The sequence below is a fragment of the Tupaia chinensis genome, unplaced genomic scaffold, assembly GCF_000334495.1.
Source record: "Tupaia chinensis unplaced genomic scaffold, TupChi_1.0 Scaffold140308_1, whole genome shotgun sequence".
Classification (NCBI taxonomy): Eukaryota; Metazoa; Chordata; class Mammalia; order Scandentia; family Tupaiidae; genus Tupaia; species Tupaia belangeri.
This window is the reverse complement of record NW_006200185.1, coordinates 142,977-169,893: the sequence shown is the minus strand read 5'-3', so window position 1 is coordinate 169,893 and position 26,917 is coordinate 142,977.

Sequence of the window (26,917 nt, the reverse complement as noted above, 5' to 3'; positions counted from 1 at the left end):
AAAAGCTTTAGAGTTGTAGAAAAAAACAGTCTTTAGTTGACAAAAACAAAAAACGAACAAGCAAAACAACTCAATAACATGAAAAAGAACAAAAAAAAATCCGGTAAAGCTGGTCATATCATATGATTTCTATCCTGCCACATATTGGAGAGAAGCTAATTCTCCCACTGCTTTCCTGGTCTCTTCTCCACCTAATCCTCTAGCTCCCCCTACATCCGGTTGCTGTGTTGCCAACAACTCTACAGGCCCTAGGACTCTAACATTTCCTGAAATATCATCTTCCATACACTTGCTTAGACATGGAAGGAAATGTCACATGGGGCTTTGTAATCAGGAGATACCTGGTTGAAATTGGACATATTCAAAAACAGCATTATATAGTTAAGGGATTTCTCTCTACACCCCAGCTTCTTTTCTCTTATACAATCACATCCTAGAAGCTGAATTATTTGAACTTAAACAAGTGTTTTTAAATTTATCTTATGCTTTTTAAACTTAGAATCATAAACCAATGTCCCATACTGTTTTTTTTTCCCCAATTTAGAGAGATTTTTTGCTATAGGGCACATACACTGCCCAGAGAGACAGAGAGAAAAAGACAGAAATCAAGAAATAACCCTCCAGGGGGATGGCCACACCACAATCCCTTCTCTTCCATTCTCCTTTTTGGATTTTGGCCACACATGCACATGCACCTGGCACCAATTTTAAACCACTAGGTCCAGGACTCGAACCATAGTCAACTATCTGGAAGTCCAGCGATGTAACCATTACACCATCTGCTGGCCCCATGTCCTGTTCCTTTAACACTTTAAGTGTCCATCTTGTACTGTGATTAAAAGCATTATTATAAATGGAAATCTAGGGGTTAAATCATCACAGAATCTTTAGGTAAGATAAAACTTTATTATCATTGCTGGGCATTGTTTGTAAGAGGTCTCTGAACACTGCTAAGGCAGTCAGTGGCCTATTTCAAGAGATGACTTAACAGTTTCTCCTAGCTCCTGATCCTCAACTCTGATTTTTTTGATATTTCCTCAATTTGTATCTTGGCTTCTCCTAGTGACCTATTTTTTCTCTTAATGTTTATTATTTTTTTCTTTCTTTAATAAAAGGGAGAAAGGGAGGGCTCATGGGAGAGAGAGAGTATAACCTTCAACAAGGTCTTACACTGCAATTCCCCAAGCCTTCCTAGACAGCCAGGATTAAGGGCACATATGCACACATACCTGGTGTGTACATGCTGACATGGAAACTGAACCCCAACCTTCCACATGGCTTCTGGCATTGCAGAGTTTTGTGCTACAGATGTGCCACCTTGGCTGGTCCTCCTAGATATCATTTAATATGGACTTTGATTCCCTTTTCAATCTAGCCTCTTAGAGCATGGAGTGTACTTAAACCTTTTCAGTGCAGACCCTACTGCCCTTGATATTGAGACTGACTGAGGTGTGTCTAGGCCAGTGGCTCTCAAATCAGAATCACCATTTAAAATGCATATTTTCAGGCTGGTACATGGATTGACATTTAAGGCACTGGATTCCACATGGCCAGCTGCATTGTTTGAGTCCCGGACCCAGAGCCTTGAAAATCATGCCAGAGGCGAGTGCATGTGTGCTCAAAAACTCCCAACAGTAGAATGGAGAAGAAGAGTTTGTGGTGTGTCCATCCCCCCAGAGGAGTGCTTTCTTTTTCTCTTTCTGACTCTCTGGCAAGTGCACATGCCCTACAGCAAATTTTAAAAAATAACACGTTTTCTAGACTCCATCTACAGAGACTTTGACTGTAGGGCTGGAGTAAAGCTCCAGAATCTACATTTGGACACCTCTTTCAGATAACCCTGACAACATGAGACCACTCTTTGAGAAATAATGGTGGTCTCAGGACACTATGCTTCTAGTTCTCCCCTCTGATTATCTTCCTTATTGTACCATCCACTTACTGAAAAACAAAAAAAAAACAAAAACAAAAAACAATCTTCAGTCATATCCTTCACAATCTCTATGGCAGCCAAGAAATATGTCATTTTAGACACAATTCCAGGTACTTCTGATGCATCTTTCCTATGGACTACATCTTTATGAATACTGTATTAAAAGAGTTTGACCAAGGCCAGCCAGGTGGTGTGATGATTAAGGCAGCTAGATTCTGTATGGCTGACTGCTCAGTTTGAAGTCTAGACCTAGTAGTTTGAAAAACACACCAGGAACATGTGCATGTGTGCCCAAAATCCTGAGAAGAGACTGGGGGAGGAGTGTGTAGCCATCCTCCTGGTGAATGATTTCTCATTTATTCTCTCTCTCTCTCTCTCTTTTCTTCCAACCACCTTAACCACAATACCACTTTCTCTCTGGCAAGAGCATGAGCTCTATAGCAAAATGTTAAGAAGTCTAAACAGATGGACAGCATGTTTATATGTGTATTTTGGAAAAACTACTATGGCAGCAGTGTGGAAAGATAATACAGAACAAAAGTCTGGACTTTGACAATTTTACCTTTAGGAGAACTGGAAATTCTGTTACTTTTGATCACTCCTGTATCCCCAACACCAAAGATGGTGGCTGGCACATGGAAAACACTCAATAAAAACTTGTTAGATGGGACCAGCAGTTAATGTAATGGCTATGTCACTAAACTCCCATGTAGTCAAATGCAGTCTGAGTCCCAGATCTGGTGGCTTGAACTCATGCCAGGCTCATGTATATGTGTGCCCAAGATCCCAAGAAGAGAATGAAGGAGAAGTGATTGCAGCGTGGCCATCCCCCCAGGGGGTGATTTCTTGCTTTCTGTCTCTCTCTCTCTTTCTGGCGAGCGCATGCCCCCTATAGCAAAAACCTCTCCAAAAAATTGTTAGGTGAGCAAATAACTAAATATGTACTCCTATAGCAAAAATAAAATTAATTAATTAAATAATAAATAAATGTAGTGGATTATTTGAACGTTTGAGTAACATCAACAAAAATCAATAAAATATGTAATGGTTGGCCAAAGTATATCCTTCAAACTCAAAGTGGTTGACTTTTGGCATGGGTGGGATACAGTGAATTCTACAATGCCATTTTGTACTCATCTATCATTTCTGTACCTTTGTTTTTCAGTGTTTTAGCAGCTAATGTTCCATAATAGCATCATATAATCTGGACTTCAAAGAATTAGGTTCTCTGAAGAATGAATCACCCTAAGCCTGACAAACCTTAATTAAATTTGTGTGTCTCTTATTCCACAGGGCATTTAATGATTTTTTAGAACATTAACAGGAATTAACCTTGATTTAAATTTCCTTGAATTTTCCATAGCCATGTTGCATAGTGTTGTGCATAGAGAAATCAATCAGTAAATAGTTGTAGAAAGAAGGAAGGAAGAAATTGAACTTTCTCCAGCAAAAGCTGAATTTAGATTATTGTCCTAAGATCACTGAAATAAATTCATGACTAAAAACTGATTTAACATAGCTCTTATTTGCTCTGGTAACTGAAGTAGACGATATTGCAAATTACTGTAATATTAGTTATATATTCTGCAAGTTTTCTTCCTTCCTTCCTTTCATTGTTTCCTTTTCTTTTTTTTTTTTTTTTGAGAGTTTTTTGCTATTGGGCTAGTGCACTCGCCGATGAGACAGAGAGAGAGAGACAGAGAGACAGAAAGAGAGAAATCACCCCCCCCAGGGGGAATGGCCATGCCACAATCCCTTCTCCTCCATTCTTCTTTTGGGATCTTGGGCACACACACACACACACACACACACACGTGCCTGGCATGAGTTTAAGCTACCGGGTCTGGGACTCAAACAATGGTTGATCACGTCGGAGTTCAGCATCATAGCCATTATGCTAACTGCTGGCCCCTCATTGTTTTCTTTTAAAAAGAATAGATCTTCTATTACTTTCTGAGGTCTGTGCTGGTTGTGAGGGCATTGCATTGGGGAAATACAATTTGTAGAATGATCGAATGCTACTCCATTCTTTTTAAATTTCCTATAGGGTGCATAAACTCACTGGAGAGAAAGAGAAAGAGAGACAGTGAGAGAGAACATGAGAAAGTATGCCCCTCAGGGAAGATGGCCATACTGCAATCCCTTCTCCATTCCCCTCTTGGGGTTTTGGGCACACATCCACACGCCCGAGGAATGTTTTTCATTTCATTTCTTTTTTTTTTTCAAAGAATTATTTATTTAATTTTATTTATTATGATTATTATTTTTAAAAATTTGTTACCTGGCATACTAGCTCACCAGGGGGAGAGACAGTGAGGGAGAGAGAAAACAAGCCTCCAGGTCCAGGGACTTGAACTGCAATTGGCCTTGTGAGAGTCCAGTTCCTCAACCACCACACCACTTGCTGGTCCTGGAATGTTTTTCAATCACTTTGGTCCAGGACTCAAACTGCAGTCAGCTATGTGGGATCCAACCACCTTAACCACCATGCCACTGGCTGACTCAGAATGCTATTCCTTTTTTTGTTTTAAGGTTTTTGCCATAGGGCACATGTGCTTGCCAGCGAGAGACAGAGAGACAAAGACAGTGAGAGGAAAAGTGAGAAATCACCCTCCAAGTGAGATGACCACGCTGTAGTCCCTTCTCCTTCATGTGCCTGGCATGAATTTAAAGCCACCAGATCCAGGACTCAAACCATGATCAACCATGTGAGAGTCTAGCACCTTAACCACTATGCCACCTGCTGGCCTTAAGTATGCTACTCATCTAAAGTTAAATAAATAAATAAATAAATAAATAAATAAATCATAGCAGTTATCTTGGAATGTTCAATAATTCTATAAAATCATGGACCAAGTACTTTAAGGGAAAAGAGGACAAGATTCTGTCTGTGGCTAAACATCATGAAGAATGTCAAGGAGAATGTCTAGTGAAGATAAAGAGAAGATGAAGTCCAACAGAAAGGCATTTCAAATACATACAGATATTTGTATTATTTAAAAAGAGAAAAATAAGAAATAATGGAATTGGAATTGAAGACACACCACATTAATGCTTTATGAAAAAATAAAATACAGAAAAAGAAAATAAGTGCAAAAGTTGGTTAAGCATATCATATAAATAAAAAAGCAATAAAATCATTTTTTAAAAAATTGATACTAATGAAGAAGTGTCTCATAACTACATTGAAAATTGGCCTGAGACAGGATATATAGTTTTCCAAGTCAGAGACTTTGAAGATGAACTTGTTAGTCTTAGTGAGGAAGTAGCTTTAGAGGCAGATAAGTTGGGAATAAGCAATGAGAAAACAGTGGTTGAAAGCAGGTATTGACGTTTAACTTGTGATAGAGGAGTGCCCAACCTCAGTGAATAACTTAATTCACTTGGTGGTAACTACAAAAACTATAGTATCTGAAAGAAAATCACTGATCAAACATGTATTTCATTCACAAAAATACATATTGAATATCTACTGGGTGGTAGGTCTTGTGCTGTCTCACAGAAGATGAGTCAGATATACTCTTTTCTCATTTAGTTTCCATTCTAGTTGAGGAAACAAACAATGTCAACTAAGCAAACAATAAATATGTAAATATGTAATTCCAAATGGTGATAAGTGCACTTTAAGCTAGGTAAAGGTTATGCTGCTGTATCAAAAAGATATTATAATGTTGTAACTTCAATAAGATGCTGACTTCCTCATCTACAAATCTTGAGGGGAGTTCAGGTTTGTAGAATAGTTCTGCTCCTGAAGGAGAACCACATTTCTTGTATATCTCACAAGATATTACTTCAGCATGGCTGAAGCTACATAACTGGAAGATTTGCACTCTGCCTTCTAAGAAATGGGGAGACAGGCCAGGCCTTTCTGAGATGGCTATTGAACTTGAGCTGTAAAATATTGGCCTGGCATGAATTTAAAGCCACCAGATCCAGGACTCAAACCATGATCAACCATGTGAGAGTCTAGCACCTTAACCACTATGCCACCTGCTGGCCTTAAGTATGCTACTCATCTAAAGTTAAATAAATAAATAAATAAATAAATAAATAAATCATAGCAGTTATCTTGGAAGGTTCAATAATTCTATAAAATCATGGACCAAGTACTTTAAGGGAAAAGAGGACAAGATTCTGTCTGTGGCTAAACATCATGAAGAATGTCAAGGAGAATGTCTAGTGAAGATAAAGAGAAGATGAAGTCCAACAGAAAGGCATTTCAAATACATACAGATATTTGTATTATTTAAAAAGAGAAAAATAAGAAATAATGGAATTGGAATGGAAGACACACCACATTAATGCTTTATGAAAAAATAAAATACAGAAAAAGAAAATAAGTGCAAAAGTTGGTTAAGCATATCATATAAATAAAAAAGCAATAAAATCATTTTTTAAAAAATTGATACTAATGAAGAAGTGTCTCATAACTACATTGAAAATTGGCCTGAGACAGGATATATAGTTTTCCAAGTCAGAGACTTTGAAGATGAACTTGTTAGTCTTAGTGAGGAAGTAGCTTTAGAGGCAGATAAGTTGGGAATAAGCAATGAGAAAACAGTGGTTGAAAGCAGGTATTGACGTTTAACTTGTGATAGAGGAGTGCCCAACCTCAGTGAATAACTTAATTCACTTGGTGGTAACTACAAAAACTATAGTATCTGAAAGAAAATCACTGATCAAACATGTATTTCATTCACAAAAATACATATTGAATATCTACTGGGTGGTAGGTCTTGTGCTGTCTCACAGAAGATGAGTCAGATATACTCTTTTCTCATTTAGTTTCCATTCTAGTTGAGGAAACAAACAATGTCAACTAAGCAAACAATAAATATGTAAATATGTAATTCCAAATGGTGATAAGTGCACTTTAAGCTAGGTAAAGGTTATGCTGCTGTATCAAAAAGATATTATAATGTTGTAACTTCAATAAGATGCTGACTTCCTCATCTACAAATCTTGAGGGGAGTTCAGGTTTGTAGAATAGTTCTGCTCCTGAAGGAGAACCACATTTCTTGTATATCTCACAAGATATTACTTCAGCATGGCTGAAGCTACATAACTGGAAGATTTGCACTCTGCCTTCTAAGAAATGGGGAGACAGGCCAGGCCTTTCTGAGATGGCTATTGAACTTGAGCTGTAAAATATTGCTTTCAGGGACTAAAAATGAAGATTTTTCTGCTAAGACTTCATCCTCCAGACACATTTCTAGAGTGGTATCCTGTATCCTTCTCTCTGTCTCTCTCTGTCTTTCTGTGTCTCTGTGTGTCTTTTAATTTTAAAATATTTTTAAGTTAAAGTATTTTCTTGGCTCTCAGCTCCTCCTTTACCTTGTTAACTTTTGCCTTTCCCCACTCCCATTTAGGAGAGGTAAAATCCCAGGCCCTTCTGAAATGGCTACTGAACTTGAGCTGTGAAATTGCATGCACCATGTGGTTTTTATTTTTTTGCTTTTTAAAATTAAAACATAAAATTTTTATTATCTTTTCATTTCTTTCTTTCTTTCTTTCTTTTTTTACCTTCCTGTTTACTTTTCCTTTTTTCTTTCACCTTCATCCCTTTGATGCTCAGCCTCCACAAACTGAGTGTCTACACAGGTCTAAGTGAACAGTATCCAAACATCTGAATACTATTAGAGTCAGAATATTCCTCAATTTCCACTGGATCTGATGCACAAAGGGTGAGAAATGGAATAGAAGAGAGATTGTAAATCACTTCTTCCTGCATGCCTCTGAATGCACAGAAATAACTTCAAGAATTAGAAAGAAATGTAAAACCCATCAGATGACCAGAAATCATCACAGGGGCACAAGAAATATGAGAAAGCAAGAAAATACTTCTCCTTCAAGGGAAAATAATAACTCCTTTTCATTTACAGACAGTACAGTGGAACTCACGGAAATGTCAGATAAAGAATTTAGAACATTCATAGTAACAAAACTAACAGAGATACAAGAGAACAGAGACAATGAAATGAACTCCAGAAGATGCAGGAGAAAAGAGCTGATGAGTTCTAGGAGATGAGGAAGTTCCTGCACAATCTGAAAGAGGAAATACACACTACAAAAAAGAGTCAAATGGAACTATTAGAGATGAAGCCTGTAATACAAGAAATCAAAACCTCCCTTGAAAGTATTAAAAGCAAATTAGATTATACAGAAGATCGAATCTCAGGTGTAGAAGACAGAATCACTGGCCTATAAAAATCCACCATGAAGACTGAGAAAATAGCCCCTCAAAATGAGAATAATATATGAGAAATACTAGATACCATTAACTGTCCAAACATCAGATAATTGATATCCCAGAAAGTGAAGAAACTAATAGGGGTATTGATAATTTATTCCATGAAATCATGAAAGAAACCTAGAGAGGCATTCAAAGATCCAGTCTGAAGAAATACAAATGACCTCAAATAGAATCAACCCAAGAGGATCTCCTCCAAGACACATTACAGCCAGATTGACCAAAACCACAGACAAAGACAAGATACTAAGATTGGCAAGACATGGCGAGTTACCTACAAAGGATATCCCATCAGGCTAACAGCAGACCTTTCATCAGAAACAATGCAAGGAAGGCAACAATGAAAAATATATTCAAAGTATTAAGTGAAAATCAATTTCAGCCAAGAATACTGTACCTGGCAAGATTATCCTTCATATGGGAAGAAAAGAGAAGAACATTCTCAGATAAACAAAACCTGAAAGATTTTACCAACACCAGATCAGCTCTCCAAGAAGTTCTGAAAGGAGCACTATACCAGGAAAACTAAATACAGAAATACAGAAATTAGAGAAAAAAAAAAAACTAAGAAAATGGACAGCTTAATAGTAGGAACAAGTCTGGAGTTGAATTTTATCTTCTAGAACTTAAATGGAAAGATAAAACCACAATAGAAGATAGATTAAGTACATGAGACTTAACTGGTGAAATAGAATCTTATGATTCTTGACTAAAACATTATTGATTTTCTTCTATTGTTTGTTTTCCAGACTTAAGGATTTTTGTCTTGTCTTGAGGCGCCAATAGATTCATATACCTACCATTTGAGCAGAATCCTAACCTGTTTCCTGGCTTTAAGTTTTAAGCAAAGCTCTCTTAACATTTTTTTATTTTTATTTATTTGAAGCTAAAACTGCTTTTCTTGAACCTAAAACAGTATTTAAAAAATACCCATTTAATGACCACAGTAAGCAATAAGGCATCAGCTAGTGCTACTTTATAGTATATTTATTCTACTCAGAGTTTCATGCCTAAAGTCAGACAGGTAGTATATATCGGTTGAATTTGCAATTGAAGCAAGAAATGGAAAATTTTCTGTCAACAATAGCATGTATGATTAAGTCACTCTACAGTGTATTCTGGATGGGAAATCACATTTTGTAAGTTATGATGATGCTCAGTGAATGAATGTAAAATAAATAAATTTTTAAAAGTAAATAAAGCTAAAAGAAAAGAAATGGGGAGAAAGCCCTTAAAAAATTGCAAGCAAATTTTTGAGCAAGTGAGGCAGAAGTTGCACGTATAACTTCTGCTCACACTCAATTGTAAGGAACTTAGTCACATAACTGTATCTAGCTGTGAAGAAAAGTGGTTTCTGATGAGGCAACCCAGGGGCTATTGGGTGCATGCACTCACTACAGAAAAAGAGAGAAAGGGAAGAAATGATTTAGTGATGCCCAATTTGGTGCCACACATACTATTACAGAAAATTATAGAAGCTGAGGAAAACTTCAGGTAGCAGGGAGATCAGGAAAAGCTTTAGAGTTTGTGGTAACAAAGTCACCCATGAAAGATGTCTATGCCCTGATAACCAAAATTTGTGTCACATTAAATGTGAAAGGTGGTCTTTCAGATGTATTTAACGTTACACCGTAACATAGGCAGACTAACCTGGATTATTTGGGTATGCCAAATTTAATCACATGAGCCCTTAAATGCAGAGAATTTTCTCTGGCTGGATGCAGAAGAGATGTGACAGAAAGATAAGTCAAAGAGATTTGAAAGAATGAGACTCACTATTGCTGACTTGAAGGCGGATGCAGTCTAGTGGCAAGAAATACAGGTGGCTTCTTGAAGCTGAGAATGACTCCTAGCTAGTAGCCAGTAAGGAAGCAGAGATCTCAGTCCTATAACCACTTGGAAATAATTCTGCCAACAACCTGCATAAGCTTTGCTGACACCTTGATTTCAGTCTTATGAAATCTGGAGCAGAGAAACCAGTTGAGTCTACTTGGATTTCTAATTTTCATATGTATGAGATAATAAATATGTGTTGTTTTAAACTACTGAACTTGTGGTCATTTATTACACAGCAGTAGAAAACTTATACAGAATTGAAATATAAAGGCTGAGTATGGGGCAAGCACGTGAGTGGCTAAGCACAACCGGTGCGTGAATGTGCATGTCCAAAATCTCGAGAGGAGAACAGAGAAGGGATTGTTGGACGGCCATCCCACCAGGGAGTGATTTCTCATTTTCCCTTTCCTTTTGCTTCTCTGCAGAGAGTGCATACTCCCTAAAGCAAAAGCTAATTATAATAATAATAATATATAAAAGATTTTTTAAAAAGGCCGAAGATGTGTTAGTGAGGTGAAGGTAGAGGAGTGGAGGAGACAGTATAAGCACGTGGCATGTGGAAAGGTCCTAAGCAGAAGGAAACAGGGAGTGTTTTGGCAAGAAATAAGATAATATAAGCCTATTACACTAAATTTTTAATGACAGCTAGCTATATTTTCAAAAAAGAAAGAAAAATGGGGACCAGCAGTTGGCGTAATGGCTATGTTGCTGGACTCCCATGTAGTCAACTGCAGTTTGCGTCCCGGACCCGGTGGCTTAAACTCACGCTGGGTGCGTGTGCATGAATGCCCAAGATCCCGAGAGGAGAATGGAGGAGAAGGGATTGAGGGGTGGCCATCCCTCTGGGGGGTGATTTCTCACTTTCTGTCTCTCTGTCTCTCTCTATCTGGCGAGCACGTGTGCCCTATAGCAAAAACTTATTCAAAAAAAAAAGAAAGAAAGAAAGAAAAGAAAAATGGAGATAAAAATGGCATTGTTCCATGGTTTTGCATGTCTCTTTAATATCTGGCTAAATAGAAGAAAGGTGGATTCTCATCTCTCTTCTTGAATTCAGTGTATTTTGATATGTCATTTTGGTTGAAGGACATGTGGAGAATTTGGCTTCATGAAGATATATAGCTGGAAAAAATAGGTGTAATTTAACAGCCATCTCTGCTAACTATCGATACTTTCCTTTGATATCGCACCAAAATTCAGTGAATGGTCGTTTCTAAAAATTTAGCTACAAGTAAAATCTGAAAACTTATCAACCAACATTTAATACTCACATTTTCAAATACTTTGATCTATCTTGCATTTTGAGTGGATTTTTCACCTAGGCATGATTTTGTAACATCATTCCTTGGTAAGATGAAAAGTATTGAAATGGGGAGTGAGTTATACAGACTTTCCAAATATTGACACATTATACAATATCACTTCTAATATAATCTAAAAAAATCTTTTGTACTGGAAATCTGTCACGCTCACAGTTGCATATTTAAGTTTTTCAAATTCTGAATTTTCATTTGAAAGCATGAATTTTATCATTGGCAAGAAATATCATCTATTGTTTTCCTCAAAGTGATAAAATTACTTATTTCATTTTTGAGAAAATATCTGCAAAATACCCAAGCCTGAATAATGGTAATTTTCAGTTCTTTCATGTAAAAAATGGTGTTTCATGTAAAAAAAAGGGACTAATGCAGCTCACAACTCAATTACACAGGTGTTTTTCCTCAAACCAACCATCATGCTTCAGCATACAATAGACATTAATCATGCATAGTTTCCATTTTATAAGCTAGAATATTAGAAAAATGTGTGCTCAGAAGTTCAAGATTTAATAAAACCAACAACATTTACTGCTTTATCAGGGACTCTATTATGTGAAAATGACCTTTTAAAAAAACTCTTGAGTGTATGTAAGGTAGTAAAGAATACAGTTACTGACTAATACAGTTTAGTGACACTCCTTTGATTCATGCCAAAGCACCAGCAGTTTTACCCTCTGTTTTGCACCATCAGTGAAAATGTCAAGAAGTGAATAAGATTAATAATGTCTTAGTATTATTTTGAATATAGATTTGACCTTTTTGACTCCCTGAGAGGGTCTTCAGGATGCACAAGTGTCCACCAACTATCCTTTGAGTTTCACCATTCACAAAGCGAAATACTGTCTATGATGGATTTTAAGGGAGGCAGAGACACGATCAAAATTGATTATAGTAGAGAGTTGCCAAAGTCAACCCAACACGAAAGCCTGTACCTTAACAATATACACACCACAAGCAGTATATGGCATCAAATACTCAGAACTCTCAATCTTAATGGTGTGTTAACAAAAGACCACTTATGATCATGCAGAGTAAATTCACTTTTCCTCCACTTTTTAAAAAATTCAGACTGTCAGCAGTCTGTATGATGTCCACCTACTTTGGGAGGGCAATCTGCTTTACCAGGACTACCAATGAAAACGTTAATTTCTTCCAGAAACCTTCACTGGACACATCCAGTAATGTTTAACCAGCTCTCTGGGCATCCTGTGGCCCAGTCAAGTTGACACATAAAATTAACCATTATCAGCTCCGTGGACATGTAGAGGTAGTTAATAGTGGGAGCCTGAGGTGGATAGAGAAAAGGTAGGGGACATAAGAATGAGATTGTGGAGGCTCTTGAACACTATGTTAAGGCATTCATGTTTCATTTGTCTGGCAATGAGATCCACCAAATGCTATTGTTTAATTTTGTAGGGAGTGGGAGATAAGACTTTTGTATATGCAAAGTATCTGAGAACTTGGCTGATATGTTTCATTACTAGGGAAGAATACAGTGAAAGAGTTGCAGATGTGTAGTGGTTTTGTGGCTATTAGGAAAGTCAGAGTAAGGAAAAAGATCTTTAATCAGTGTTCTATAGACTTCCTGTTGATTTAGAAAGGTAGCAATAGTTATTTAACAGTTTCATTTAAAAAATGAATGAATTCCACAAATGTCTGATAACTTGTATTGTTCGAAAATAATAAACCACTTTCCTGGAAAATAATCGGAGTAAAGTCTTAGAAGTTATGCCTCTATCAGAATTCCAGCTTTGTCACCTTGTGACTGTTAGACTTTTGAGACAGGCCACTTAAAATATTTGTCTTGGGGCCAGCAGGTAGCATGGTTGTTTAGACTTTAGATTACCACCTGGCCAACCATGGTTTGAGTCCCAGATCTGGTGGCTTGAAAATCACACTGGCTGCATGTGTATGTGTGCCCCAAATTCCAAGAGGCGAATGGAGAAGAAGGAATTATGGCATGGCCATCCCCCTAGGGAGTGATTTCTTACTTTCTCTCTTTTTGTCTCCCTCTGTCAATCTTAGCCAAACTCACGAGTTCTATGGCAAAAACCTAAAAAAACCAAAAACAACAACAACAAAAAAGTTTATCTCAGATGCCTCATCTGTGAAATGGACATAGTAATAATACTGAATATACGTGGTAATTATGACAATTTAATTGGATAATGCAGGATAACAAACTTAGAATTGTATCATGCCTGACTCACAGCAAGCCCTTAATAAATGCCTGCTATCATCATCATCATCCCTGGTTTGTTTTTGGTGAGAGTGAAGGAAATGTGACCCAAAGATGGAACTGATTGCCCAAAGACATAGAACAAACTAGGAAGAAGTAGAACCAAGACTAGGACGTGGGCATCATTTCAGGTCAGTGCTCAGTTTTGTACATAGGCTCCAAAAATGGGTCAAGTTTTTACAGTGTAGAAAGCCAAAAATAGACAAAAGAGGCTTTTTAAATAAATTTTAAGAATTATTTATTTAATTTCATTTATTATTATTATTATTAAAAAAATTTCTATATGGCATGTGCACTCATCAGAGAGAGACAAAGAAATAGAAAGAGAAAGTGAGAAAACAAGCCACCAGGTCCAGGACTCGAACCTCAATTGGCCATGTGGGAGTCCAGTGCCTTAACCACCATGCCATCTGCTGGCCCTTTCAAAAGAGTTTTATGTCCAGTAATATTGAGTTGTTAGTAAAGTCATGACACATTTTTACATAAGAAAACAGAAAAAATATGTCATGACTTTTACACAACACAATATTTCAAGAAACACTAGCATTCCACAGAAATAACGGGACCAACAGATAGCGTGATGGTTATATCACTGGACTCCCATGTTATCCACCACAGCCTGAGTCCTGGACCCAGTGGCTTAAAACTCACACCAGGTGTGTGTGCATGCATGCCCAAAATCCCAAGAGGAGACTGGAGGAGAAGGGATTGTGCCATGGCCGTCCCCTTCTGGGGTGAGAATTTCTTGCTTTTTGTCTCTCTCTGTCTCTCTCTGTCACTCTGGTGATTGCATGCAATCTACAGTATAAATTTCTTTTTAAAAAAATGAAATAACTTATCCACGGAAATAAAAAATAATTATAGTGTTATTATGGCACATTTGCCAGGAAACAATTTTGCAAGTGTATGTAAGGTACCTGATCATAGACTGGAAATGACTCTGGTCATTGCCTTATAAGGGTTTACCAGTTTAGTTATTATTTTTAGGTTCAGATGAATTTTCTGAATTATATAGAACACAAGACCACATTTTTCTAGTTGGTCACTGGCATTGAGTTCTTAGTCTCATTTTATTAATTACTAGGTAAGAAAAAGAAAGATGGCAAAAAGTACCTGACCAAATGATTTGCAACTTGCTAGTGACTATGTTCTTATTGAGAAATATAATAGAACCACATTATTGACTATTTTCCCAGGATGAGGTTGAAAGGGGTTTAGACACACTCGAAAATCATACATTGACATATATTATGAGTCTAATTGAATGCTATATTCTGTAGTTGGTGGTATGGTACCCTGTATACAGATGAAAAATCTCGAGATGGTATGAATAATTATTGTAGAGATTCTGCATGTACTATAAAATTCACATCTGCCTGCAAACAGAATTTTCAATAACATTGAAATAACTTGCCACAACAATTTTAATGTGGGTGTGAGCTAATCTAAACCTGAAAAATTGCCACAAAAGTTTAGATTTTTATATGCATGTATACTATTGTTAGAAAACCAGTGTTAGACATACAAATTACAAAGTTACCTTTTGTTTGGAAGGAAAGTTGGCTCTGGGCTTATATATAAGAGTTGAATTACAGTATTTTAACATCAAAAATGCTCATATTTTAAAAATTATATTAAGTAATCCTTTCACTTTTCTCTGATATACAGAAAACTTATAAAGTGAAGGTTTAAGAAAAGGAAGAATTATTCAATAAATGATACTGGAACAAATGGCAAGTTAATTAGGGGGAAAATAAGTGAGATCATATTTGATGCCTAGAAGCAAAATAAATTCCAGATTATTTGCGGATCTAAATGTTAAAAAGAAAGAAAGAAAGAAACACTAATCTTACTGAAAGAATCTGATAGTGAATGCTTTATTTTGGTAATCACAAAGAATGCTTTTACAAAAATGATATAAAAGGTAGAAGCTATAAATGATTGATGTGAATGTACAAGTATGAAAAAACACATATAAGGAGACTTCAGAAAGCTGATGGAAACAGAATTAAAGTATGAGTCAATTTTTTTAAAGATTTTTGTCATAGGGTGTGCACACTCACCAGAGGCAGACAGAGAGAGAGATATTACCCGCCCCCCCCGGAGTATGACTTCACTGCAACCCTTTCTCCTCCATACTCCTTCTTCTATTTTAGGCATGCATACACATGTATCAGGTGTGATTTGCAAGCCACCAGGCCCAGGAATTGAACAATTGTCATACATGTGAGAGTCCAGTGCTTTTACCACCATGCCACCTACTGGCCTAGTGTGAGTTAAGTTTAGTGTAAAAACAGTAAAAATCCATGCATAGCTTTATCATAATATGCATTTTTCCATGAACTTTTTGAAGACCCTCTCATATAGTTAAAAAAAAAAAAAACCATAGTTAAGGTAAAATGACAAACTGGGGAGAAAAAAAATCATTGTTACACATAAGAAAGGATTATCACATATAACATACAAAGAACTCTAACATCAATGCCAAATTAATAAATTAGTAGAAAATAGTAAAACATAAATAGCAACTCACGAAAGAAGACAAAAATTTTCATCCCAACACTAAAAGACCATCACAATCACTAGTAATTGAAGACTTGGAAAAAACGGGACTTATTTTTGTTTTTTTACCTTTTAGATAGCAGTGATAGTTTGATTTTTATCATTAGGTTTTTAAAATTGCCAGAGCGGGGAACCAGCAGTTAGCATAATGGCTATGTCGCTGGACTCCCACGTAGTCGACCGCGGTTCATGTCCCGGACCCGGTGGCTTAAAACTCACGCCGGGCGCGTGTGCGTGCGTGCCCAAGATCCCGAGAGGAGAATGGAGGAGAAGGGATTGCGGCGTGACCATCCCCCCTGGGGGGTGATTTCTCGCTTTCTGTTTCTATGTCTCTCTCTGTCTGTCTGGCGAGTGCACGTGCCCTACAGTGAAAATCTCTCCAAAAAAAAAAAAAAGAAAAAAAAATTGCCAGAGGGCACATGAACTTGCCAGAGAGAGGCAGGAGAAAGCAACTCCTGTTCCCTCAAATAGGGTAAAGTCATGCTGCAATCCCTTCTCCTCCATTTCCCCATACTTTCAATATTTGGAGCTTGTACGTAAATGCCCAGTGTGTTTTGCAAGTTCCTAGAGCAGGACTTGAATCACAGTTGGCAATGTGGGATCTGGCTTTTTCTAATTGCTAGCATAGGGGGCCAGCCCAGTTTTTATTTCAAAGCAGTGTTTGGAAAGCAAGTACATTATTTGGATTTCATTCTCATAAATATTATTACTGTCATTTTATTTTCTGTAAACAATCAGCTACCAGATTCAATGAATCCCATTGTTTGGCAAGTTAAAGGCTATGGTTACTTTTACCAGGCAATGGTTTTAACTCCTCTGAGTCCTGTGATATGGCATACTATAAAAGAGGGTTTCAAATTTGGGGACTTCAGTTACGGTGCATTCACATGCCCATGGAGTGATGGAAAGATGGCATGGAATTGAGAAATTATTCACCTGGTAGTTAGACGGCATGACATTGGTGCTTAAACACATTTGGATGCAATCAATCCCCTTACAATCAGCAAATTCTGTAATTTGACGCATCCTACTCTACCTCCTTCCACTCGTTTATTGTAAGATTTTTCAAACATAGAGAAAGGTTAACAGTATGCTTCCACTCGTTTATTGTAAGATTTTTCAAACATAGAGAAAGGTTAACAGTATGATGAACATTCATATTTTCACTGCTTCTATTCAGTAATCGAAACCACTCTATTTTAAAACACATTGGACTCTTTCCACCATCTTAGAGTTTGTGGAAGCCTGTTGGAAACAGGGCTTCTAAAAGGCAACTATGTCTGGAAGGCTGTGGTCCAGGCCATTTTTGCTGGCTATAAGAGGGGTCTCAGGAACCAAAGGGAGCACACAGCTCTTCTTAAAGTTGAAGGTGTTTATGCACGAGATGAAATGGAATTCGTTTAGGCAAGAGGTGTGCTTATATGTACAAAGCAAAAAAACAACACAGTGACTCCTGGTGGCAAACCAAATAAAACCAGAGTAATCCAGGGAAAGGTTACCCGTGCCCTTGGAAACAGCGACATAGTTCGAACCAAATTCCAAAGCAACCTTCCTGCTAAGGCCAATGGTCACAGAATCTGTGTGATGCTGTACCCATTGAGGATTTAAAAAATGAAAAGTAAATTAATAAAAATGGGAAAAAATTAAACACATCAGATGCCTCCTATTAAACATCTTTCTAGATCTAAATACATAGAAATATGTGTATATAAGAATGAAATAATATACATTCATATGACAGAATATAATTCAGCCTTTAAAAAGAAAGAAATCCTGCCATTTGCAAAAACATGGATGGATGCAGAAGACACAGTGAAATAGACTAAGTGAAATAATTATGAGTCTAAGATTGATAGACTAAGTGAAATGGCCAGACATGCGCAAAAAAAAATACTATACAATCTCACTTATATGTTAAATCTACTTGTGTTATAGTGAAACTCATATGGGTGGAGAGTAGAATGGTGGTTGCCAGGGACAGGGGCTAGGGAAAATGGGGAGATATTGCTAAAGGGATGCAAAGTTTCAGTTATACAAGATAAATAAGTTCTGGAGATCTAATATATAGCATAGTGACTATCATTAACAAGACTAGTATATACTTGAAATGTGCTAAGAGGGTAGATCCTAAGTGTTCTCACTACAAACAAATGAAAGTGCAACTCTGAGTGATGATGGATATATTAATTAACTTGACTGTAGAGATCAAAACATAATACATACAAATATCCAAATCATCAAATTGTACAACTTAAATGTATACTATAAAAAGAGAATGATATTACACATGTTGTTCTGCAATTTTTTTAAAAAAAGATTTTTGCCATAGAGCGTGTGCACTAGCTGGAGAGAGACAGAGTGAGACAGTGAGAGGGAAAGTGAGAACTAACCACGCATGGGACCAGCAGTTAGCGTAATGGCTATGTCACTAAACTCCCATGTAATCAATCGACTGCGGTTTGAGTCCCAGACTCGGTGGCTTAAACTCATGCCGGGCACGCGTGTGTGCATGCCCAAGATCCCGAGAAGAGAATGGAGGAGAAGGGATTGCTGGGTGGCCATTGCCCCTGGGGGGTGATTTCTCGCTTTCTGTCTCTGTTTTCCTGGCGAGCGCATGCGCCCTATAGCAAACCCCCCCCAATAAAAAAAGAACTCACCCCACAGGAGGGATGACCATACTGTAATACCCTTTCCTTTATTCTCTTCTCAGGACTTTGGACACACACACACATACACCTGGAGTGATTTTCAAGCCATCAGGTTCGGGACTGGAACCATGCTGGACATGTGGGAGTCCAGTGCCTTAACCACTATACCACCTACTGGCTTTTGTTCTGCAATTTTTAAAACATTTTCACTTAAAAATATAAATATCTAGGGCCAGCAGGTGGCATGGTGGGTAAGGTACTGGACCTTCCCATATGGCCGACCACGATTTGAGTCCCGGATCTGGTGGCTTGCTTTCTCATGTTCCCTCTCTCTCTCTGTGTGTGTCTCTCTCTGTTCAAATAAAAATAAATGAATTAATAAATAAATTAAAATATTTATATACGTATATAAAAATATCTTCTCAAGCATCACTAAATATTCTTCTACAACATCATGTTTAATAGATCTTTTTCCAGGACCCCTCCCTTATTCTTGGGAGTTCTGTTTTTCCTTCCCTCTCCTTCAATAAACTCCCAACCTTGCTATACCCTCAAAAAACAAAATAGATCCTTAATATCTGTTGTAAAATATATTGAAGATAGTTTTCATAACCAATGCCCTACAGTTGGACATTAGTAGTGTTTCCAATTTTTCATTTTTATGAGAGAAAAAGTGATGAATGAACATCCATGTGATTTCTTTCTTTTTTTTTCTTTTTTACTGGAGTAAATTTCTAGACATTGAACAGTCAAAGAACACACATAGTTTACACTTGGCCCAGTCTACTTTTCAGACAAGATTAATGGCAGAGGGCGCTAGGTCTACTTTTGAGATTTGATGATGCCATTTAAATGCTACCATCTGGGAATTAGTAGTTCCTTGTAAATAAAATTTCCAGATACTTGTAGCTACTTACGCTAAAATCGATCTGTTAAATGTACCACCTACTTGTGTGACTTCTTAAATAGACAGAACACAGAAATACTTCAATCATTGTTCCATTTTTAGATGAAAATTCAAGTCTTTGGGAGTTTCTCTGGCCTATTTGCTTCCACACTCATCGGCACTAGATACTCCTGTCTTCCTTGTAGTATCATTCTCTAGTGTGCAGAATACAATATCCTCTTCTTTATCCTGCTCTTCTTCCCACCTTGGTAATAGAATACTTTATTACAAAAGGAACTGAGGGGAAAAAAAAAGAAAAAACACAAGAAAAAACAAGCTGACCAAACTTACTAGCCCATAATTTATATCCAATTCTAAGTCAATAGGATCTGACCTGAGGCCAATTTCACTCCAATGCTGCACATCACTTCTCAGAATCCTTTTATATTTTCTTCCTGCTGTAGCTGTAGGGCCTATGTGCAGCTTCTTGAGATTGCTAAGAATCTGACCTAAAGATAATCAGGTATTTTTACCACAGTGCTATGTGTTCTTATTCACATAAAATAATTTCAGTTAAGGCCAAGTCTACATAACATTTTTATTATTTTTCTTGTGTCAACTTAGTCCCCAAGCTTAGACTCTCCAGCAAAAAGGCAGCAATGTCCACTCCTGAACAGTTTTATTAAACTATTCCTTTCCAGTAATTCCTTCTCCTTATGCATTAACAAGCCCTAAATTTTTATCCTGTAAAGTGGTGGTTTTGTTCTTGAAAGTGGCTTATAAAGACAGTCTGCAGATCATATTTTATGGGAGAAAAAAATAAGGATGCCCATATAGCAAGGAATGATCTGAACCAGCAGTTATTTAAATTCACTCACACTCAAGTATGAACTGGGTATACATAATCAAAGTGAAGTGGAGAATTAAAGTCATTTGAGATAATTCAGGCCAGAAAAATCTACCCCAAAAAATTTCACCTAATTGCATCAATTATCTAATTGAAGCAAACCTTGGGGGAATTGGGGCTTGAATTATTCTGATAATTGATTTAATTTTCATTTAGTTCATGTATCAAAATGCACTCACACGTGCTCTACCTTGAAGCTTTCTATTTCCTGACAAGCTAATGCAGCCTCCATCACTGGAACTGACATAACTTGACAGTTGTGGTTTCTGCACATTGGCATAACTTAACCATGAGATTTCATTGGTATGACCAAAATATTTCTCTGGGAGGAAAGTTTTAGTTTTGTACAATTTGAATTATTTAACTATATATGAATTTTTTTGGGGAGGTGAGGAATAGAAAATTCCTACATTTCTGATGTTAAGTTGTTCATCAATTTTTTTCTTTTCTCTTTCTTTATAAAACCATATTTTACGGGGCCAGCAGGTGGCATGGTGGTTAAAGGAGCTGAATTCCCACTTGGCTGACCAAGGTTTGAGTCCTGGACCTGGTGGCTTGGTTTCTTATTTTGCTTTCCTCTCTCTCTCTCTGGTCAAGTTTTAAAAAATAATAATAACAAATGGAATTAAATAAATAACATTTAAAATAAAAACTATTTTTTACTGTTTTGGATATAAGAAAATAAAAACTTTGGTTGGACAAAAAATGACCAGGGGAGATTTTCACTGCTTAGTTCTACTAATTGAACCAGAAAGCATTAATATATTGTGTTCATACATAACTTGAAAGATTTTACACAGGACCAAATATACAATGCCCCTACATTAACTAATTCTCCTGAACTGGAGGTTAGGGGCCCAGTAGTTTTTCAGTTCTTAAAAGAAAAACATCTTCCTTATACTTCCTTGCCTAATCACTACAAACTTTACAAACTTCAGGACCATCAACAATTTGCTTTTTCAGACTTTGCCATTAATGGGTACTTAAAGACAATTTAATCAAAACCAGAAACATAATTACAGGAGTTAATTTACTCAATAAATATTTATTGAGACTGAGCTGGACCCAGAAGATTCAAGATAAAGACAACCATTGTTTTCTACAAAACTTTAGCATAGTTGAAAAGAGCAATAAGTACATTTCAGTCCATGTTGAGAGTTTTTTAAGAGGGTAATCAGTCACGAAGTACTGAAAATTTGTGTTCTTTGACTAACATCTCCCTAATCTCCCCATTTCCCAACTTCTGTTAAACACTGTTTTACTATTTCTATGAATAAGACCTTTTCACACATCACATAAGTGAGTCATTCAGTATTTATCGTTCTATATCTGGCTTATTTCACTTAGCATAATGTCTTCCAGGTTCATCCATGTTGCTGCAAATGACAGAATTTCCTTTTTTAAAGACTGAATAGTATTCTATTGTGTATATATATCACATTTTGTTCCTCATTCATCCATTATTAGACACTTACTTTGATTTATATCTTGGTTATTGTGAATAATGCTGCAAAGAATGTGGAAGTGCAGGTATCTCTTAGACATGCTGATTTCATATCCTTTTGAAGTAGACCAGAAGTGGATAGGTCTTTTATTTTTTAAAGAATTTTTTAATTTAACTTCATTTATTTATTTATTTTAATTTGACCAGAGAGGGAGGGAGAGGAAGGGAGAGACAGGAGAGAGAGAGAAGTCAAGTTGCCAGGTCTGGGACTCGAACTGCAGTTGGCCATGTGGGAGTCCAGTGCCCTTAACTACCATGCCACCCACCAGCCCTGTAGGTCTATTTTTTTTTTTGGAGAGGTTTTTGCTATAAGGCACATGCACTCACCAGAAAGAGAGAGACAGAGAGACAGAAAGTAAGAAATCACCCCCCAGGGGAGATGGCCACACTGCAATCCCTTCTCCTCCATTCTCTTCTCAGGATCTTGGGCACGCATGCACACATGCCCAGTGTGAGTTTAAGCCACTGGGTCTGGGACTCAAACCACGGTCGACTACATGGGAGTCCAGCAACATAGCCATTATGCCAACTGCTGGCCCTGTTAGCCCATTTTTTATTTGGGCTGTTTGTTTTCTTAGTTGTTCAAGTTCCTTATATATTTTAGCTATTAACTTTATGTCAGATATATGGTTCGAAAATATATTTTTCCATTCCATATGTTGTCTTTTTACTCTACTGTTTTTTCCCTTTGTGTGTAAAAATGTATTATTTAGATATAATCTCATTTTTCTACTTTTGCTGTTGTTGCCTGTGGTTTGGGGATAAAAGATACTGCCCAAACTAAATTAATGGATCTTCTCCCCTGTGTTTTCTTCTAGTAGTTTTACATCTCAGGGTTTTGTTTGTTTGTTCATTTGTTTGTTTTGGTTTAAATCTTTAATGCATTTTGAGTTGATTTTTGTGTTTAATGTAGACAGAGAGTCTAATTTATTCTCCTAGATGTGGATCCTAATTTTTCCATTTCTTTATTGAAGATGAATGTAGACAGAGAGTCTAATTTATTCTCCTAAATGTGGATCCTAATTATTCCACTTCTTTATTGAAGATCAAGAGAATGTCTTTTCTCCATTGTGTGTTCTTGGTGTGATTGTCAAAAATCAGGATACATACTATTTAAGAGCTATTGATAAAGATAAGCAAAGCAGAGAGAAGCATGGGATCAGCAACTATCTAATGTAGACAAACTTCTTTGGTATACATAATTGCCTATTCTGATTTATTCAATTCATAAATTCAGATTTGATTACCTGAGATTTTCTTCTTTTTTTTCTTTTTAGATTTTTGCCACAGAGAGGCATAGAGAGAGAGAAAGTAGAAATAACTCCTAAAGGGGGATGGCCATGCCACAATACCTTCTCTTCCATTCTTCTCTTGGGATCTTGTGCACACATGCACATGCACCTGGCATGATTCTCAAACTGCTGAGTCTGGGAATCAAACTGTAAATTTGACCGTATGGGATCCAGTACCTTAACCACTGCTGGCCCACTTCAGATTTTTTTAAACTGGCTTATACTTCTAGTTATATCTGTAGTTCCTGTCAAAATTCATCAGAGTAAGTATTATTGTTGCCATCTTTTTATTGCAATTTTTAGATGTATTTGCAGTAAAGAGGAAGTTTACACTAATTATTACAAATAGAGCCTATTTGTTAGTTGCAAAGTAGTTGAATATTCCAAATACTAGAGAAAAGCATTTTTTTTAGAATCTTCCTATTTTATTTCACTGTTAAGATACATAAATTTAGCTCATCATATGTGAACCCTTAAAATCAACCAAAACTCCCAACTTCTATAGCAGCATTCAGGCTGCATTGTCATTAATATGTTCAGACTTGCGGGTCAACTTGTCTAATGTTTGATTAAAGGTAGAACATGAGTGAATGTGGCTTCCTGATGGCTATTCATGGATGGAGGCAATCAGGGTGTACCTGCAGACTGCCAGTCGGGATACCGTGACCAGTCTATGGCAATTGGGTTTGATAAGAGAATATTTATGGAGTGAAATTGGGAGCAATTGGATGTGTCAGAGCATGGCGAGGTAATAAAATCCACAACATTCCACTGGAATATGTAAATCTTTAAATTTGATTTCTGTTTGAGAAAGTAAGAGATGTAGGAAAGTGAGAAAGAAGGGATCTCTCATACAAAGAACAGGTACTGTTCTGGACACTCCTCTCCATGTGACTTCTGTGATCCAAAATCTCAGTTTTTATTCAGGTTAACTTCTGTGCATTGAACATCCACTATGAGCTAATTCTACAGCTACAAAGATAAATGTAACATAGTTTCTAATCTCTAGGAACTCATAGTTCAGTGTGAGTGATAAACATCTAAATAGATAATTACACAACAATGTAATTGGGGTTCTAATAGATGAGTGAACAATATTCTATTGGTTGGCACAAGAAAGTACAGAGACTTTTTGTACTTTGTCCAGTAGAGAGTCCTTGACCTGTTGTGATCAAGGAAGTAACATGGTCAAGGGAATGCAAAAAAAAATATCTGGTGGCTTTTTGTAGGAAGGATAAGATTATGAGAAGAATGATAGGAAATAAAATAATTAGGAGATTATTTCATTAATCTTGGCATCTTGCAGCAAATATTTGAATAAAAATAGTGATATCAATGAATAAAATAAAAGAACATATAGAGGTGACCATTATTTCAATGACGTTTTAGAATCAACAGGACTTGGTAGCTAACAAGACAAACAAAATGATTTTGATGTGTTTTGTTTTATTTATTTATTTATTTTAAAAATTTTTTTAAGGAAAGAAGTTTTATTTTAATTTAATTTAATTTATTCATTCATTTATTTTAATTTGACCAGACACACACACACACACACACACAGAGAGAGAGAGAGAGAGAGAGAGAGAGAGAGAAGTGAGAAAGCAAGCCGTCAGGTTCGGGACTCAAACTGTGGTCAGGCATGTGGGAGTGTCCGGTGCCTTAGCCACCACACCACCTGCTGGTCCCAATGTGTTTTATTTTTTTAGAGAGATTTTTGCTATAGGGTGTATTCTCTCACCAGAGAGAAAGTGAGAAATCACCCCTGTGTAGACGGCCACACCACAATCCCTTCTACTCTATTCCCCTCTCAGGATTCTGGGCATTTATGTACACACTCCCAGTATGAGTTTCAAGCCACTGGGTCCAGGACTTGAACCATGGTTGGCCACTTGGGAGTTTAGAGCCTTAACCACTATGCCACCTACAGGCCCTGACAAAATGATTTTGTATCTATATGACTGACCATGTGGTAGCACCATAGAAATAGAGAAGTTTAAGAAAGGAGAAAATTTTGAAGAGACTACGTATACTATATAATCTTTGTTTTGGATGGCAATTAAGTATCTCAGTGGAAATGCCCACACAGGCTTAAGCACAAAAAGGAGAGCCAGTTTGACGAGGGAAAATTATAAATGTCACACATTAGGGAATAGTTGACATGGTAGGAATCTGTTCTTTGAGAAAGTACATGGGAAAGAAAAAAACGGAGAGCCACAGGACTGAAACTTGGAAAATGCTGATATGTATGCGACAGGAAGAGAAATTAAAATAGGAAAGAATTTAGAGAAAATTCAGGACACATTTTCCTAGAAGGGACAAAGGAGAGATCTTTAGTATTGATCCTACAGTAGAGTCACAGAGGATTACTAAATTTGAAAAACAAGGTATGGTTTCAAAATTTCAGATATCTGTAGCCAGCAGGTGGTATGGTGGTTAAGGCACTGGAATCCCACATGGCCAACCACGGTCCAAGACCTAGACCTGGTCGCTTGCTTTCTTACTTTATCTCTCTGTGTCTATCTATCTCTTTCTGGTGGGTGCATGTTCCCTATAGCAAATTTTTAAAAAATAATAATAGTTAATAAGATTAAATAACTATTTTTAGACTATATTGTTTAAAATAAACAAAATTGAAGAACTCATATTTGCTACTTTCTTTTTTTTTTTTTTTGAGGGAGAATTTTGCTATACGGTGTGTGAACTCATCAGAGAGAAAGAGAGACAAGAGAGACAAGAAAAAGACAGAGAAACAAAAAGTGAGAAATATTCTACTGGAGGAATGGTCACACTACAATCCCTTTTCTTCTATTCTCCTCTCAGGATTTTGGGCATGCACGCCCATGCCCAACATGAGTTTTAAGCCACTGGGTTCAGTATTTGAACTGTGGCTGATTACATGAGAGTCCAGCAATGTAACCTTATGCCATCTACTGGTGTCACATTTGATACTTTCAAAACATACAACAAGACCACAGTAATCAAAACAATGTGGTTCTATAGATCAATGAAATCAAATTGTGTTAAGAAATAATCTCTGCCATTTACAATCTTCTTCTTTCATGGGTATCAAGACATTTCAAAGGAAGAAAATAGTCTTTTCAACAAATGGTGCTGGAACAATTGTATATCCATATGCACAAGAATGAAGTTAGACTCCTACACCCTGCCATTTATAAATATCAACTCAGAATAGATCAAAGATCTATATATAAGTACTAAAACTATAAAATTCTTAGAAGAAAAATTTCAGAACCTTAAACTATAATTATGTCCTATATGTGGTACCAAAAGAAGCAAAACAAAAAAAAGAAAAAAAGAAAAGAAATGGAAAGTTAACAAAATTACAAAATGTTGTGCTTCAAAAAATGCCATCAAGAAAGTGAAAAGAGGGACCAGCAGTTAGTGTAATGGCTATGTCGCTGGACTCCCATGTAGTCGACTGCGGTTCGAGTCCCGGACCCGGTGGCTTAAACTCACGCCGGGCACGTGTGCATGCGTGCCCAAGATCCTGAGAGGAGCATGCCCCGTGCGCAGCCGCGCG